At 50.6% G+C, this 18,172-nt stretch overlaps 1 pseudogene; it reads right to left on the bottom strand.

Moving 5' to 3' along the window:
• Positions 1–11,252: 11,252 nt before the first annotated feature.
• Positions 11,253–13,505, bottom strand: LOC118673245 (annotated as a pseudogene).
• Between the last annotated feature and the right edge of the window lie 4,667 nt (positions 13,506–18,172).

Here is an 18,172-nt window from a genome sequence, read left to right on the forward strand (position 1 = left end):
GAGGCTTGTCTCTCCTGCTGGCCTCCTGGGACTCCACCACCACCAAGCTTACGACTTCTGGACACCTGGGGCATGTTGTGGGCAGTCTCCTCTGGGCGGCCCTCTTGGTGGAGGCCCCGGGCCAGGTCCTTTCTGCAGGTCCCACATGTGCTCACAGGAAGCACACCTGTGTCCTGCTGTCAGAGGAAACGTGGACATACGACAAGCTTGTGGAGTGCCTTTCTAGAAGTCCCTTCGAACCTGGTTTCACGTGGCTCCCACGGTGAGCTCTTCTACCCTCAGATGGCTACGTGGTGGCTACTGTGGGAACAGCCAGCTTTGCAGGCTCTCTCCACAGTCCGACACAGTGGATCAACATCTATCCATTGATTCTATGTCTTCAGCACCTCTGAACCCAAGAAAGTTCAGTTTAACATCCTGTTGCGAGGACTGGCTATATAATTTGCAGGCCCATTGCAAAATGGAAATATAAGACCCCTTGTTCAGAAATGGCAGGGTCCCATGTGACTGCACAGGGCATGTGCCCATGAAGCAGGCCCTGTCCGTTGCATGTGTCTTGAGGAATAATCATAGGAAGAGTCAAGGCCATAAATGCTATGGATGCACCAATAGTCAGTGTAGGTTTAACACTAAATGATCATCTATCAACCATGACCCTATTAATAAAATTAAATGGCAATTGATCATTAAAAGGCAAGAAAATTCACAATTACAAACAAGGACCTTCTCAGGACAACAGTGATGGTGGCCTGATAAAGGGCTCCTCCCCCAGATTTCAGGAACTCTCGTGATCAGCACGTGGCATGTGTGAGAAGCGCTCTGCCCCGTCAATCAGCAGGATGGGGCGGTCCGACTTTGCTGTGGGAGGCTGATTAAGAATCCTGAATCTGCCCTACCTGGTTTGGCTCAGTGGTTAGAGCATCGGCCTGAAGACTCAAGGGTCCCAGGTTTGATTCTGGTCAAGGGCATGTACCTTGGTTGCGGGCACGTACCCAGTAGGGAGTGTGCAGGAGGCAGCTGATCGATGATTCTCTCTCATCGATGTTTCTAGCTCTCTATCCCTCTCCCTTCTTCTCTGTAGAAAATCAATAAAATATATTTTTAAAAAAAGAATCCCGAATCTACTTGGCAATGAACACTTTTTCTTTTCTTTTTTTTAATATATTTTATTGATTTTTTACAGAGAGGAAGGGAGAGGGATAGAGAGTTAGAAACATCGATGAGAAAGAAACATTGATCAGCTGCCTCCTGCATACCTCCTACTGGGGATGTGCCCACAACCAAGGTACATGCCCTTGACTGGAATCGAACCCGGACCCTTCAGTCCGTAGGCCGATGCTCTATCCACTGAGCCAAATCGGTCAGGCAACACTTTTTCTTTTAATAATACTGAATGTTACTGGCCCTTAACTCATGTGGTGGATTACTGATGAGTAGCTCTCAGTTATCTATAATTAAGGTATTTGGGGTTTTCTTAATGGTCCCCTGTGAAAATTAAAGAAAGGGCTAGTGTTTCAGTAGGAGTAGGGTGCCCACTTGGCGTCCCTGATGCAAACTCTCTGCCCTTCAGGGGCAGAGGTGCCCTGCTCTCGTTCACCCACCCTTTCCCAGCAGTTGTCCGTAGCTGTGGCTTCTACTAGGGAGGGTGCGTGAGGCCTGTAGTTGGAGGAGGCCCTGGACTGAGCAGGACTTGGCCTGAGACAACGCAAAAGGTCCGTGGGGTTATCCCTGCACTGGCTCTCTTCTCCCACCAACAAAGGTGTGAGAAACGTGTGTGTGTGTGTGTGTGTGTGTGTGTGTGTGTGTGTGTGTGTGTTTCCCTGGCCAGGAGGTGCGGCCTGGAGGGAAGAGAGCCAACCCATGGCCATCTGAGATGAGGGTCTGCTATGTGAGGGGTCACAGCAGAACCTGGGCACAGGGAGGAGATGGGCCAGCAGGGGCCATGTAAGGGTCCACAGAGGCAGCTCCAAGAGGAAGGGTCAGCTCTAACCCCCTGCCAGGCCATCCCATCACCAGAGTCCCTGTCTCTGCCTCTCCTCCCTCCTGCCGCTGTGACCCTGGTGGGGTCTCCTCCCTCCTGCCAAGATAGGGGAGGGAGGGGGAGGGGAATAGAGGAGGAGGCCACCCCAGCCCCCTTCCTGCCTTTCTGACCGCAGGCTTTGGGTGCATGAGGAGCCATATTTCTGAATGAAGATTAAAATGCTGACTAAGATGTCTAGCTGGCCACTTAAAAGTATTACATTTAGCGTGTTTGAAACTTAAAGGAATGAAGTTAGGACTATTATCTACATGTCAGCAGAAAAATCATGGGCTGCCTGAGTTTTCATTTGGGGACATGGGGAGTCAGTTCCTCCTGATAAATTATAGGGAGCGGTGAGAAATTAAAGAAATGGTATGATTTATCAGAGAATTCTTGCTCAAATATTAGCTATCTTTTATTCATTAAAACTCTGATTTGTTTATAAGCCAAAAACAGTTGTTAATTTTTTGTTGGCATTACCATAACATTTTCATCTGTTCGTTCATCCAGCAGTTACTTGCTAACAATTTGTTAGCATCTACTTGGGGCCAGGTTCTAGGTACCAGACACTCTAGGCACATTCCTTAATGGCTCCCTCTTGCCATCAAATAAAGTCCAGAAACCACAGCATGACAACAGGCCATTCATCACCTGAGCCTGATATGTACCTGGACAGCCTCACCTCACCCCCTGCCAGAGCCTTTAGGGCAGAAACTCTGCCTTACATCCATTTGTCCCTAGTCCCTGGCACATGGCAGGCTCTCTGTAAATATATATCTACTACGTAAGTATTTGCATAGACACAATTTTTATTTATCTATCTAGGTTTTTTTATAGACTCTAACTCTTTTAGAGTAGGACAGGGTCTTTTTCTTTATGTCTCTTGCACTGGGCCTGATTGTAGAGTAAGTGGTCATGGAGTAGTGCTAGTCTTTTTTGCATACCCTGGAACCTTGACCTTGCAAATGCAGCCGACTTCCAGTCATTACATTGAATGGAAGAGGGCAGAGAGTAGGGAACATCAGAACAGCGAATATTCTGGAAGCCATCAAGTCAGGCATGTGCCTTCTCCTGGGAGCTCTCGGCTTCCTCGCTCCCCCAGGGCCCAGATCTGACCACCCCCTGGGCCCGCTGCATGGCCTTGGATGCCAGGAGAGAAGGCCACGGCGGTGCCCTAACTGCTGAGGGAGCACTGACTGCCATCGAGGTGCCCGCCAGGTGTCTCCGTAGCCTGGAAGGCTCGGGTCTGGCTTTGCAAGCTCTGCCTCTGGGCTGTTTGGGACTCACCTTGCAGCAGGCACAGTATGAGGGCCACCTGCATTTTCCATCCTACCCTCTGGTTGGCGACCTGCAAAACACACTGCAAATGAAGAGGCCTGAGAAGGAGGAAGCGAGCAGCTGGGGTGAGCAGCAGTGGGCCTGGGTTCAGCACCTTCTAGCTTTGGGGGCTCGGTCTGCTCAGTGTGGGCCGGGATGGACATCTCTAAGAGCAGGACAGGGGCCACCCTCTCTGAGCAAAGCTGGACTCTGTCTTCACACGGCCAAGCATGCATGCTTGGCCTGGGCCACTGCCACCAAGGCTACCACTTCCCTACTTGGCCATTTCTGTGTTCAGAAGAGGCAGAAGGCCCTCTGTGGCATTCCACCCTCTACACCCACTTGGCAGTGGGAGCTCTGGGTTTGGGGAGCTCTGGGTGTGGGGAGCTCTGAGTTTGGGGAGCATGGTGCAGGGGAAAGACCATATGCTGGAGGTTTAACCCTTAGTGGCCCTGTGGGAACTGGACAAGGTTACTCTGTGCCAGGGACTGGTCTCCCCTCCAGGGAAAGAGAGCGCTCATATGGGGTTGTTACACGACACCAAAGAGATTGTGTTGGAAGTGCCCACAGTGTGCCTGGTACAGAGCAGTGCCCTTTCCCCCTCTCCCGTCCCCTTCTCTTTTGTGGAACAGATTTCTCATGGGAAACTTTCTGCTCCCCCGATCGTGTGCCTCTGGTCGGTAACAAGGAGTTAAAAATGAACTCTCAGCCCCAGGATTGTCTGCACGAGGGTCTTATTCTGTGTCTTCTCCACAGCTTCTAGAAAGCTCTCCCTGTCCCCCCATTTGCTCCTATCTTCCCTGTGGTGTCTCCCACTGGCCTGGGGAGCTCCTTGCAGACAGGGCTGGGTCTCCTCTGCCCACCTCCAGGCTCTGAAGCGGGATCCAGCTCAGTGTGGACAGCTGCTGCGGACAAGACCCGACCACTCTTGATAGACCCCATACTGAGCATGGCAATGGACTCTTAGTGCCTGCCGATTCAGAAGACAGTGCACATGGTGCTTCTTTTGTACCCTCCATGGTTTTCATGGATGCTTTTCGATGAAAAATTTGGTCTTTGACTCTATCTACTGCCTGCAGTTCCTGGGACCTACCGATAACAAATAAGGCAAACTGCCCTGGCTGGTGTGGCTCAGTTGGTTAGAGCATCATCCCACAATCCGAAAGATTTCGGGTTCAATCCTCGGGTGGAGCACATATGGAAAGCAGCCAATAGATGTTCTCTCTCAGATTGATGATTCTCTCTCTCTCTCTCTCTCTCTCTCTCTCTCTCTCCCCTCCCCCCTTTCTCTGGAATCAATGAGCATATCCTTGGGTAAGGATTTAAAAAAAAAGACAAACTAAAGAGCCATTGTTTTCTCCTTCCTGCTCTCACATCCCACACTAATGCTAAGAACAGGCTCTGCAAGCCCGCGGCCTGGCCCATGGGCAGGAGCCTCCTGCCCCCCCGCCCCAACTGAACCTCTGAGCTACACGAGGTCACTGGCCAGTCCGGGACACAGGCTATAGGAGGAGAAAAGGGAACGGAGGAGAGCGGACAGCAAGAAAATCAGAGCAGGGGGAGAGGAAAGGAAGGGTGGGAGTTGGAAGAAAAAAGAGAGGAGAGAACAGGAGAAAAGTAGAACCCTAGGTTTGCCCGATAGCTGCACATTGCACGGCAGCTTGGCTCTGCCGGCCTCTCCAGGTAGAGCCCCGAGTGTGGTCGGATTTGGAGAAGTCCAGGGGCTCCTCGTGCCCGCTCTGCGCCCTCCTTCAGCAGCCCCCCTGTCTGGGGCACAGCCTTGGGCCTCCCCTGCCTCCCAGAGCTCCGGCTTCCTGCCCTGGCCTGGAGGCTCCCCCAGGTGTGCCCGCACCCAGTCCATTGTTTGATTAATGTTCTCCGAGCTCAGGCTCATTCAGAGGCTGGCACCAGGCCCCCAGTTTCCCTAAAGAGCTAAGTGCTGACGCTGCACGCATTGGGGCCAATTTCTTCGGGGGCACAGTGGGGCCGCGTCTCTGCCTCGGAGGGGCAATGAGGAAGCACAGCATAGAGATTAAATGTCCCTGGGCAGTTATCAGCCTTGATTGGAGGCTGCAGGATAACGCAACACCATGTTGTGGACCCTGCCAATGACCTCCAGACAACCTTTTCCTGGGCACGGAGCCGCGCTCAGCAGCGGGCCGCGGGCCTGTGACAGAGCACGGCTTCTCAGGCGACGAGGGATGCTCAGGGCCTCTCTTGTCCCCCAGTCCTGCTGGGAAGAGCATCTAGCTCACCTGCAGCACAGGCTGGTGTATGGCCCCCCACACCCTCCCCCCGCCCTCCTGAGAGCCACTTCTCTCCTATCCTCCCAGCCCTGGGGACAGCACCCAAGGAAGGAGGGAGCCAGTGAGGTGTAGATGGAAGCGAACAGAACACAACCAGGATTAAGGAAGGTCTGCCTTGCCCGTGGCTGATGGAATGGCCTTGTGCAATGCGCCTTCCATCCCCGCTGCTACAGCGGAAGAGCACTGATCGCAGGATCTCCAAGTTTCCTTGGCTGTCTAGCATTTGTTGGTTCTACATGATGCAAGGGGCCTCCAGGGAATCGCCGTCTGATGGGAGGGAGAGTGGGAGTGAGCAGAAGAGGAGGGGGGAGGAGGAGAGGCTGAGCCCTGAACTCCAGTCTTCCCTGGCCTTCTTGGGGGGATGGTGGGGAGGGAAGCCCAGCTGCTCTGGGAAAAGCACTTGACAGCCACCCACTGCAGCTCAGCACCCACATTCCACACTCGGAGACCAGGCCCCGACCTCTGGGGAGAAAGCCTCATCTCACCTTTTGTCCTCCAGGCGTGGCGGGGGCCTCTCCATCCATCTCGGTCCGGAAATAAAGTCCACTTGCACTTTCCTCTTTCTCTCTTTGAGATGCCGGTGGTTGGACCTCTTCTAGCTTCTTCTCTTGAGACCTGCAGACTGAGGAGGCAGCACGGGCTGGGAAGTGGCCGGAGGCAGCCCTAAGGATGGAGGTGCAAGCGCAGCTCTGCCCTCACCCCCACCCTCGCCTCAAGTCCCTTCCCCCTGGGCCTCGGGTTTTATCCCATGAAGAGGGAGCCGGTCCTGGCCCCTTGGTCTCGCGGTCCCTGATTTCTGTAGAACTTCTGGAGCAGTGACAGTCGTTTCAAAGAAAACACAGTGGTCATAGCCGTCCACCACTTGTCACCCCTCCAGTCCCGGGTCCTAGACCTGTCAGGATGCTCCAGCTGAGCCAGCCCAATCAAGTGATGCAACCCCCAGGCAGGAGAGAAAATTCAGGAGAGGAATTCCCCGGCTGACTGGGGGCAGCTGGTGCCTTCGAGCTGACCTGGCCCCTTGGACGCCCCTGCAGAGGCCGTTTGGGTCACTGACTGCAGTCCAGCTGCTCGCTGGCAGCGACTAAGTCATGCCCTGGACAAAGCCCCACACAGTGAGGAGACGACCTCGTGGAAAGAGGGCACTAAGTGTGGCTTGTCTGGCTGGATGACATGCTTGGAAAATCCCCCAATATTTCCCTTTGGAAAGATTTCATGGGTGGGTTTTGTCTCCTACAAGATGTGACCTGCCTGCTCTGCTGGTGTTAAGCTGACCTCTCAGTGGCAGGCACAGCCCAAGCCCTCAGCAGCCGAAGGGCTCCTGGGACGGAGCTGCTGCAGACTGGAGTTAAGGACTCTCACCAGGACTCTCGCCGACAACGTGGCACCCTTGGGCCAACGAGGAAGGACCCTTCTTCCTTAAGAAAAAGAACTTGAGCGGGTACATTGCTGCACAATTTGAATAAACACAGTGACAGCGTGTACTCTCTATGCATTTCCCCATCCAGGTAGGACCACAGGTTGGGGTGGGGGTAGGGGGTCTCTGAAATTGAGGAAAGGAGCAACAGCCCAGGACGCCTGGGCTGGGACGAGGTGGTCTCGTGCATGTGTGTGCCCGGGAGCGCGCACAGGTGCCTGTGCCACTGTCCCAGGGCTTGGCTGGGCGCCCCAGTCTGGAGCTCAGCCTCAATACTCGGCCTCCCATGGACATTAGGCCCCAGCTATGCCATGAGCGGCATCCCCAGAGCGAGGCGCGCCTGCTCAGGCGCAGGGCTTGTCAGAGGCTGTCCTAGGACGGAATGACCCTGTGCAGGGGGAGGAAGGCTTAACGCCTGGCGAGGTGCCCCCCTCCCAGCTCCTCGGGGAGCCGCCTGGCATTTCGGTTGATCGATCCATGGGTTGATCACTAGACTTTGGAATCAGACTCCCTCCAAGTTAATATCGCAGCAACCCTCCCTTTTTACTGAGAAAGTGATTAGAGTCAGATTGTTTACCCTCCTTGAGCCTTGTTTTCCTAATCTGTAAAACAAGAGGTGATAGCACCTACCTCATAAAGTTATTATGGGGAAGAAGTGTGATAATCAGAAAACATTAGCTGATAAAACGTAACAGTTCAGCTTGTAGCAGCAGGAAGCTGGTGTTTGTCTGGTAATGATCAAACCTTTAAAAAAAAAGTCCTTTATGCCTGGCCGGCGTGGTTCGGTGGTGTGAGTGTCGACCTATGAACCAAGAAGTAACGGTTCGATTCCTGGTCAGGGCACATGCCCGGGTGGTGGCGGGCTCGATCCCCAGTGAGGGGTGTGCAGAAGGCAGCCCATCAGTGATTCTCTCTCATTATTGATGTTTCTCTCTCTCTCTCTCTCCCTTCCTCTCTGAAACCAATAAAAAAATATATATTTTTAAAAGTCCGTTTGAAGGCTTTCATCTGTTCAGAAGTCTGCCACTTTCTTACATTTCTTTGTTCTTTTGCCATTTCATTATTTTGGCATTTGAGAGATTAAAAAGAAATCAATTGGGGACATGTCTGAATTGATTTTGTATATTAAAATAAGTATCTATCAAATGTGTATTATCTTATAAACAGTGCAGTCATTTTACACCCCTGAGGCTGTCTTTTCTATCTTTTTTACTTTTGGACGCTTTGAAGACTATTTAGTTACTAAAGACACCAGGTAACGCCAGTTAGTTGTGAAGTGCTGGGCCAGTTTCCAGGGCCTTGTCCCCGAGCCTGGACGGCTGAGCCTGGAGCTTTAAGGGCGATAACACTGCACTGGCTTCTTCTCCTGGGGGTACATCTTGCCCAGCACAAAGCCACAGGTGGCCTTTATTTTATTTTGTTTAGTTTTATTGTTAACCCTCACCCAAGGATATTTTTTTCATTGATTTTTAGAATGAGTGGAAGGAATGGGGAGAGACACAAAGAAAGAAACATTAATGTGAGAGAGACACATCGATTGACCCCGGGGCTCAAGCCTGCAACCAAGGTACGTGCTCTTGACTGGAATCGAACCGGGGACCCTTCAGTCCCAGGGTTGAAGCTCTGTCCACTGAGTTAAACCAGCCAGGGCCAGGTGGCCTCTTTACAAAGGCTCATGACACTGTGATCTTCTGATTTCAGGTCCCAGACTCCAGGAAACGGCTAAGTAATAAATACTTAGACCAAATGCCAGCTTTGGGAAGAGCTTTATCCACTCCCCATCCCGGTTTTAGCAAAGGATTTTACCTGCAAATGGGCACACAAGGGTGAAAATCAGCAGGCAGAACACTAACCAATGCAAGGAAAGCCCTTTGTGGTATAAAACGATCCATATTGATCCCTTCTCTTTCCAAAATGTTTCCTGGTGAATAAATTGAGAGCAACGTACAGAGACGTATTCTGCATCGACGTGGCTGGCACTCAAAGCTTACATTCCTCCTTATACATCATCGCAAAGTTTCCTGCTTACTATGCCTACGTATTTGAGCTTTTTTCTGTCCTTGTTATTTGTGGGAGAGATGGACCCCTCCCCCCACATCCCAATTCCTCACCAAAGCTCTGGTCAGAATACCGAATGCAGAAGAAAACACTGTTTAAAGACACTTGGGTTACTACAAGTCCTACAAGTCTTGATCATTTACTTAGAAATTCCTAGAAGAATGTAACTATGACACTTGTCACTCCTCCAAACGATATCAGAAGGAAGTATTTGTACAGCACAAATAATCATTTCAGAGTCGTTCCCCCCCCCCCCCCATTACCTATGATTTCACTTTTTGAGGTTCAGTTACCTGCAGTCAATTGTGGTCTGAAAAGATTAAGTGGAAAATTTCAGAAATAAACAATTCATACTTTTAACATATATATATATATAGAGATCTCAGAGAGGAAGGGAGAGGGAGAGAGAGACAGAAACATCAATGATGAGAGAGAATCATTAATCAGCTGCCTCCTGCACGCCCCCTACTGAGGATCCAGCCCACAACCTGGGCATGTGCCCTGATTCATGGATCGACGCTTAACCACTGAGCCACACCAGCTGGGTCAATTCATACGTTTTGTATTGCGCACCATTCCGAGGAGTGTGGTGAAATCTTGCGCTGTCCTGCTCTATCGCAGGTGGGACATGAATCCTCCCTGTGTCCAGTGTCTCCACGCCACAGACACTCTCTCCCAATAGTCACCTAGTATTTGCCATCTTGGTTACTACATGGACTGGCTAGGTATCAAAGTGCTTGTGTTTAAGTAACCCTCATAATAATCTAACTCTAAGTTCCATGCCTACGTCACTCACCTCACTTTATCTCATCACCTAGGTATTGTGTCATCTCACATTATGACAAAACTAGAGGCCCGATGCACGAAATTCATGCAAGAGTAGGTCTTCGTTCCCCTGGCTTCCGGCATCGGCTTCCCTCTGGCACCCAGGACCCGGGCTTCCCTTCCAGCCCTGGCTTCATCCGGAAGGACTTCTGGTCTAATTAGCATATTACCCTTTTATTATTATAGATGAAGAAGGGTGAGTACAGTACAATAAGAGATTTTGAGAGAGAGACAAAGAGAGACCCCATTCACATAACTCTTATTCTAGTATATTGTTATAAATGTTCTATTCTATCATTAGTTATTATTGTTAATCTCTTCCTGTGCCCACTTTATAAATTAAGCTTTATCATAAGTATGTATGGGTAGCAAAATACATTATATAGAGAGAGTTTGATACTCTCTGTGGTTTCAGGCATCCACGGGGTGTCTGGAATGTATTCCCCTGTGGATAAGAGGAGACTGCTGTCCAATGGCACTCAGCAGGTTTGACAACCTCCGCCATCATGTGGCTGACAGTAAAGACTGCAATTCAGCACCCCTCCAGACACAACAGGCATTCGGAGGCGGCAGGAGAGCACTGTGGTTTATGCCCCCACACACGGCTGATTAAAGCACAGGGTACAGAACCCTAGCTCATTTCCTAGAACATAGGGGCATGTTGTCTAAGACCTCAGCTCACGCTCATCTCCGCATGTTTTGGGGGACAATATTCAACCCAATAACAGGGACAAAAAGAGAAAAGAAACAAGCTGACAAAGTATCACCTGGAAAACAGTTGTTGGACACATCTGAGCAGTCTGTACCTCCCGACCTCAGAAGCTGCTGGGAGCACGGTCCTTCCCAGGGTGTCCCCGAAAATGCTTGAAACAAGTCTGATTTTACGAGCTGAGAGAGGCCAGCTTTTCACAGCTGCCAGTACGGTCGTGCCATCTGTCCCACGACAGGGGACGGACTAGGTGATCCCCCACAAATCCTTGCATTTTAAGGCACCCTCGCTGTGTTAGCTTTATTTCCAGAGCTGTCCTTGGCTACCCCAGGGACCCCTTTCTCTGCCACAGACACTGGAACCTCCCACAAGCTGCGGTACATTTTCAACTGTGAGAAGATGCTGCCACCTTGTGGCTGAAAGATGCCATGGCTCCAGTGACCATGTACCATTACTCAGACTAGGACACTTTTTAAAAAAAATTTATTTTATTGATTTTCCACAGAGAGGAAGGGAGAGGGACAGAGAGCCGGAAACATCGATGAGAGAGAAACACCGATCAGCTGCCTCCTGCACACTCACTACTGGGGATGTGCTCGCAACCAAGGCACACGCCCTTCACCGGAACTGAACCTGGGACCCATGAGTCCGCAGGCCCAAGCTCTATCCACTGAGCCAAACCGGTCAGGGCAAGACTAGGACACTTTTTAAAGTGAAAGGGGGCACTTTTAATCATTGTGGTGGGACAGCAGGTGTAATTGTTCACATTAGGGGAATGATCATTTTTTTAAATTTATAAAACAATTTATTTTTTGAACTTTTCCTTCTTCAGAGCCTGCCATTCACCTTTCGTGTAGCCAGACTGCTTCACGGTTCCTTTCTTTCCGCATCCGCATCCGTTCCATGACTTCGGAGAGCTGCATCCCAGCCGGGAGCTGGTTGTTTTAGCGGGATGTTTCCAGACGGTCCTTTAAATTCACGGTTATGTTTGTGGGTCAGCCTTTTCCTTTCTTGCTCCTCCTTCCTGCTTCCCTATTTTGTTCCAAACTTGAGGACTTGACCAGCAGGGGGTGCCGAGTACCAGTGGCACCAGCTGGCTCTGCTCACAGATCCCTGGCTGCCAGCACTTCCCTTGGTTTTCCTTTTCTGTTCCTCAGCTTACAGACAGCTGCTGGAGCCCGAGCTGCAGTGGCCAGGCACGGTGTCAGGAGGGTTTCCAGGGGCCTTACCACGCCATGGAAGGATGGCCACAGGCCATACATGAGCACATGGCTTTTTACCTGAGCCAGACAGCCTTGGCTGGGCCTCCAGTCCCCTGGCTGGTGCAGGGAGAGGTTTCTCCTTGGCCATGATGCCATGTCCTCCTTCTCACACACCAGGAGCAACTCCCAGCTCTTCCCACGTGCTCTGAAAGGCTGCATCAGAGCGTGAGCTTGGCTTGGCTTGTTTGGAGCCGCTATGTAAAGAACCCCAAGAAGAAAATCAGTCAGCTAGGGTCGAACCTCTGAGACAGAGACACGTGGTCCAGGAGCACACAGCGCACCAAGAGATCCCTCACGGCCTCTTGGAGACACAGGACGCGGCACTGTGCGAGCAGCTGGCCATCACACCAGAGCAGGAGCCACGACGGGGAGCCAGAATTCAGGGCTGAAGACAGCATCCCCCCAACATTCAAATAAATGGGCACGTCCAATCCTGGAAATGTTTCTGGGGCTTTCTCCTCAGTCACCCCTTCCATCTCCTGCGAGGCATCTCGGAGGACGAACTGTAGGAAACATCTGGCAACAAGCATAGAACTGTGCAACCACCTTATCCATTACCCCGAGGCCTGGGAGGTCATCTGTAGCCAAATCTCCTACATATTCCAAAAGGAAGCCGGCCAGCGTTCTATCGTTGCTTTGTGTCTGGCTGCGAGACTTGGGTGGTTGTATTTCTGAATTTGCTCCACCACCGAAAGCTGCTCTTCCACCGGTTTTCCTGATAATAAAGATTTCCGTTCCCTATGGGACTGAGGAGCTGCCAACGAATAGGCAGCTTGGTTCTGGCGGCTCCTCGAGCTTCCTCACCCTCACTCTTGGCCTTTTCCAGGAGCCTGCCGCTGCTCTCCTAGGCCTCTGACTCTCCTCCTCACCGCCTTCCTTAGATTCCAGGTCCCAGGGGCTCTCTGAGCCACCACTGTCCCCTGCGACCCCCTCGCCCACCCCTTCCTCCTCGTCCTGCCCATCACTGGCTTCCCGGCTTTGCTCTTCCTTGACGTTCATCTTCCCGTCTCAGTAAGAAAGCAAACACCTGTCAACCCTGTCCAATCCGAAGCCACCGCTTAAGTCATCCGCTGACATATGCTTTGGTTTCTTAATATTTTCATCCTCGTCCTTTCCAAGAATTTTTCGGAGTCCTTCAGCCTCCAGCCTCTTGAGCTGCCTCTGGTCCTGCCCATCCTTTTCCGCTTCCACGGTTCGAGGGCTGTGCCTTCATTCAGAGCCAAGCTCCCGACCCGTCATGTCATTTGCACCAGGGCCTGGGGTTCTCCTTTCATCTCCGACGCGGGTGCTCTGGGGGCCGGGAGAGACGGGCTTCTTTCCGGTCTTGGTCCAGCTTCCCCAGAGCATCTGCTCCTTAAACTCGTCTCTCCCTCTTCTCTTGCGTTGGCTTCGCAGTGAGCGCTTCAATCAGTTCTTTGTGAGCTTTATCAAGGTCTTCTAAGGAGCTCGCCGCCTCCAAAACGGGCCGCCATCAGCTTGACTCAGTAGGAGAATGATGACATAACACACAGGACAGTCACTTGAGGGGGATACAGTCAATTACAATAATAACGGTTGTTGTGAGACGTGAAGAAACCTTGTACCGTTGTAGCATGTATGAATCTTACCTGCATACCCAATTGTGCCAAAATAGTAACTTAAATTTTCTATAGTGAGACGTACTTTCTTTCTCAAGCCCCTGGACCCTGTGTGTCCTGCCCCCGGTGTGCTCCGGGGGCAGATCCTGGCAGTTTCGGGCAATTCAGTCTTGTCACGCCCTCCTGCCAGCGCTTGCTTTCCCAAGCCCTGTGCCCGGTAGTTTGCCATTACCTGCTCTCACTGGCACCCGCCGGGATACCCACTGACTCCTCCCCTCTTTGGTCATTGGTCCCTGCAGAACCTGTGTGCCCTCCGATCCTTAATGCAGAAGTTTCTAGTCTGTACGTCTAGTTTATACAGTTGACCTGTGAACAACACAAGCTTGAAGGGTGAGGGTCCAATTATCCATGGATTTTTTTCTTTCTTTTCATTTTTTTTAATTTTATTTATTTATTTATTTATTTATTTATTTATTTATTTATTTTTATTGTTTTATTGCTTAAAGTATTACAGAGGGTATTACATATGTGTCCTTTCTTTTCCCCCGCCCTTGACAATCCCCTGGCCTCCCCTACCCCACAGTGTCTTATGTCCACTGGTTATGCTTATATGCATGCATACAAGTCCTTCAGTTGATCTCTTACCCGCCTCCCTCCTGCCCCCCAACCCTCCCCGGCCTTCCTGCTGCAGTTTGACAGTCTGTTTGAGGCAGCTCTGCCTCTGTATCTATTATTGTTCATAAGTTTATAATGGTCTTTATTATCCATGAATGAGTGAGATCATGTGGTATTTTTCCTTCATTGACTGACTTATTTCACTTAGCATAATGCTCTCCAGTTCCATCCATGCCATTACAAATGGTAAGAGTTCCTTCTTTTTTACAGCAGCATAGCATTCCATCGTGTAGATGTACCTCTTTTCATTTTTAAATGTATTTTTATTGTTGATAGTATTACAGATAACTCTCATCCCTCCCTCATTCTCCCTTCCTCCCAGCCCCTACTCACCACAGTCCCTAGGTCTTCACTACCCTATTGCCCGTGTCCATGGCTATGCATATAGGTATATAAGTCCTTTGGTTTATTGCTTCTCGTTCCCCCAACCCCACAACGAGGTGTGTCCGTCTGTCCCATGCCTCCCTGCTTCGGATCTTATTTTGTTGGTCAATTCATTTTGTTCATTAAATTCCACAAATAAGTGAGATCATGTGATACTTGTCTTTCTCCGTTTGGCTTATTTCACTTAGCATTTTCCAAGTCCATCCAAGCTGTCCCAAAGGGTAAGAGGTCCCTCTTTTGGAATGTTTTTAGTAAGTATGTAATCCGCCCTCCGCATCTGTGGGCTTCGTGAATCTGGTATTTTTGATCTGCCGTTGGGAATCCACAGATGCGGAGGGCCGACGGCACTGGGCTACACTATTTTATAGAAGGGACTTGACAAGCACTCGTGGGTTTGGGTACCCAGCAGGGTCCCGGAACCAATCCCACACAGATACGGAGCGCCCACTGAAGTTTGGGGCGAGTCAAAAGGTATACGCAGATTTTTGACTGCGGGGTCTGCCCTCCTAGCCCCTGCGTTGTTCAAGGGTCAACTCATCATCAAATGCCTCCGGGCCATGAGAGGCTGTTGTCTCAGCTGGACCTAGAGCCACTGCTGCTCGTGGGGGGGCCTTGGCCACACCCGTGACTCCTGCAGGCTCTTCTCAGGAAGATGGTCCTGCCTTGCCCAGGAGGCCCCGGGGGGAGGGGTGCGGGGGGGGGGGGGGAGCGGACACTCACAGGCACCCTCCTTCTGCCTCCGCAGCCCTGCCCAGCTCAGCGCACTTGATCACATTTCTGAGGTCAGAAAAACTGGTTCTGGCTGTTTATTTACCTTCAATGTGTTTGTCTTTGGCCTGCACCTCAGCTTTTGAAATGGAAAGCCCATTATTTGATGATTTTATGATTTGGTTCTGCTGCACCACAGCCTCAGATGTAAACGACAACAGCACAAACCACAGTAAGCGTGCAAACTCATTGGTGAATGCGCCCCAAAGCCCACCACCAAACACTAAGAAAAGCAAACAGCCCCAGAACGGCACACGCGACGTCATTATAACCGTGTCAGCATTATCTGTGCATTCGCACGAAACTGTAAGGCGACAGTAAGCTAGATGATGTGTTGGTGAGGGGAGAATATGGGTGACGGGAAAACACACACACATTTCCTTTATGTTTGCTATATGTAAATAGCAGCCATGTTGTTTGAGAACAACATTAGATTATTTTACCTCTAATAAGATTCTCCCGAGTTCCTGTGCTTCGCACCTGGGCTCCCATCGGTCTCCACCTGGCTTCTTCCCTCCAGGGAAGACTGCGCCCTCACAACCCCCGCGGGCCAGCCTCTGTGCCTCCTCTGTGCCTTCGCTGAGCCCAGTGGTTCTCAAACTTTCGCTGCATCGGGATCACCGGGAGGCCTGGGCCCCACCTCCAGAGTTGCTGATTCCCAAGGTCAGGGGTGGGGCCTGGGAATCTGCATTTCTAGCAAGTTCCCAGGCGATGTTGTGGGCTCGATCCGCAGTAGGAGGCTTGCAGGAGGCAGCCGATCAATGATTCTCTCTCACCATTGATGTTTCTATCTCTCTCTCCCTCTCCCTTCCTCTCTGAAATCAATAAAAATATATTTAAAAAGGAAAAAGGAAAAAAGAAAGGAAACGAAACAATGCATCGCTTAAGCCTTAGGGACAGATGCATATGTGGATAACACAAAGAAAAGCCAGGGCATGACCAAAATGTGGGCTGGGGCCACCTTCAGGGGAGGGGGAGAGAGGGTCAGGGAGGGCCCCAGAGGTGTCGGAGGAGCCGCTAACGCTCTCCTGAAGCGTGGGGGCAGGTGAGCGGGTGCCAGTGGTATTACTTTAACAGAACACATTACCCTTTAAAGTGAGCGTCAATGCTCTCTCCGTCTATCTCCAGTCTATCTATATGTCATCGATCTATGTAGATACACATACTCATCTATGTGTATGTTTCCTAATTTCTAAAAATTAAATCCCTTTTTCCTATCCTTACACTTAGCGTTTCCTAGTAGTCTATGGCCTTTTTTAATGGCTATAATAAATATCGCTGAGGGTATTCATTGAAATATTTTATTTTATTTTATCTTTATTTATTTATTTATTTATTTATTTAAATATTTCATTGATTTTTTACGGAGAGGAAGGGAGAGGGATAGTTAGAAACATCAACGAGAGAGAAACATCGATCAGCTGCCTCCTGCACACCCCCCACTGAGGATGTGCCAGCAACCAAGGCACATGCCCCCGACCGGAATCGAACCTGGGACCCTTGAGTCCGCAGGCTGACGCTCTATCCAGTGAGCCAAACCAGCCAGGGCTCATTGAAATATTTTAAAATTTTCCTTCCTGTCTAAATTATCCGTTTGTTTACAATCCTCCCGCCCCCTGCCTCCCCTCATCCCCCACGGTAAAGGCTCCTCTAAGATATCTGGTTGTCCTTGGCTGTCTCTTCACATTTTAAAGCCTGAGGCTGGGAGTTCTGTGAACTTGTACTCACCTTGCTTCAGACTGGGGAGCTGGGAAGCCAGTGGTTACACAGGGGACATCTAAGTGCCACTGAGGGTATATTTTCTCTGGGACGATTCCATTTGTCAAGGGAAAAGGCCCTTCATTGTTTTTGCCTGGGAGTCTCGTTGGTTTGGGTTTGGTTTAGTGCAAGGGTCCCGGGTTCGATTTCAGTCAAGGGCACATGCTTGACTGTTTTATTGTCCTGGGAGGTTGGTGCTTGGCCCCTGCATGCTTTGGGCAGCAGGGTTTCAGCAAATCCCTTCTTTCAAGCCCATGCCTCATCCTTGGGTTCACTCCAAGGGGCGTTTCCCAGACCCAAGTCCGCTGGGCTCGGCAGGGCCTGGCGACCCCTGCTCTGGCCTGTCTCCCCCAGTCACTCTCTCCTCCAGGCCCTGGGTTCTGCTCCCAGCATCACCAGTTGTCACTCCTCCATCGGTCTCATTTACCCACCTCCCCCACATAATTATTAACTTCTCTCATCTGCTGAAAGCCTCTCTACCGGTCTCTTCACTGCTCAGAGTTCACAGTTTCACTCTTTATTGTTACTTAGAGGAGTCTATTATTACTTGAAGGGAGAGAAGAAAATGTGTATAGTAAATCCGTCATCTTTAATCAGGAGTTAGGTTACCTTTAAAATTAAAAAAATAAGAAGAAAAAGAACCCATGTTTATTGAACACTAACTAAGGGCCAGGCACTGGTCTGAGAGCGTCGCCTGCATTCTTTAATTAATCTCCACAACGATCCTATGAGGCAAGTGCTCTTATTTCTCTTCCCTACTTTACAGATGAGGAAACTGGGAGACGAGACGATAAACATCTTGCCAAAGATGGAAGAGATAAGCGAGTGGTGGAACCAGGCAGCCCCAGTGCAGGAGCCATGTCCCTAGTCATCATGTGACACAGATAGATAGGTGACAGGTAGAGAGACATACCACCCGAGGTCCTATAATCAATGCGGCAGGTGGAAGACGCACAGCTCTGTCCCAAAGTGGAAGAGTGACAGTCAGCTCAGAATGAGAAATGAAAAAGCAGCCCCGCCCTTAATCGGGTTGGGAGGACAGACACAGACAAAACCAGCCGCAAAATTAGCAGAAACGTTGCTTCTCTCACAGTCATGC

This window comes from Myotis myotis, unplaced genomic scaffold (genome assembly GCF_014108235.1).
Source record: "Myotis myotis isolate mMyoMyo1 unplaced genomic scaffold, mMyoMyo1.p scaffold_m19_p_18, whole genome shotgun sequence".
Lineage (NCBI taxonomy): Eukaryota > Metazoa > Chordata > Mammalia > Chiroptera > Vespertilionidae > Myotis > Myotis myotis.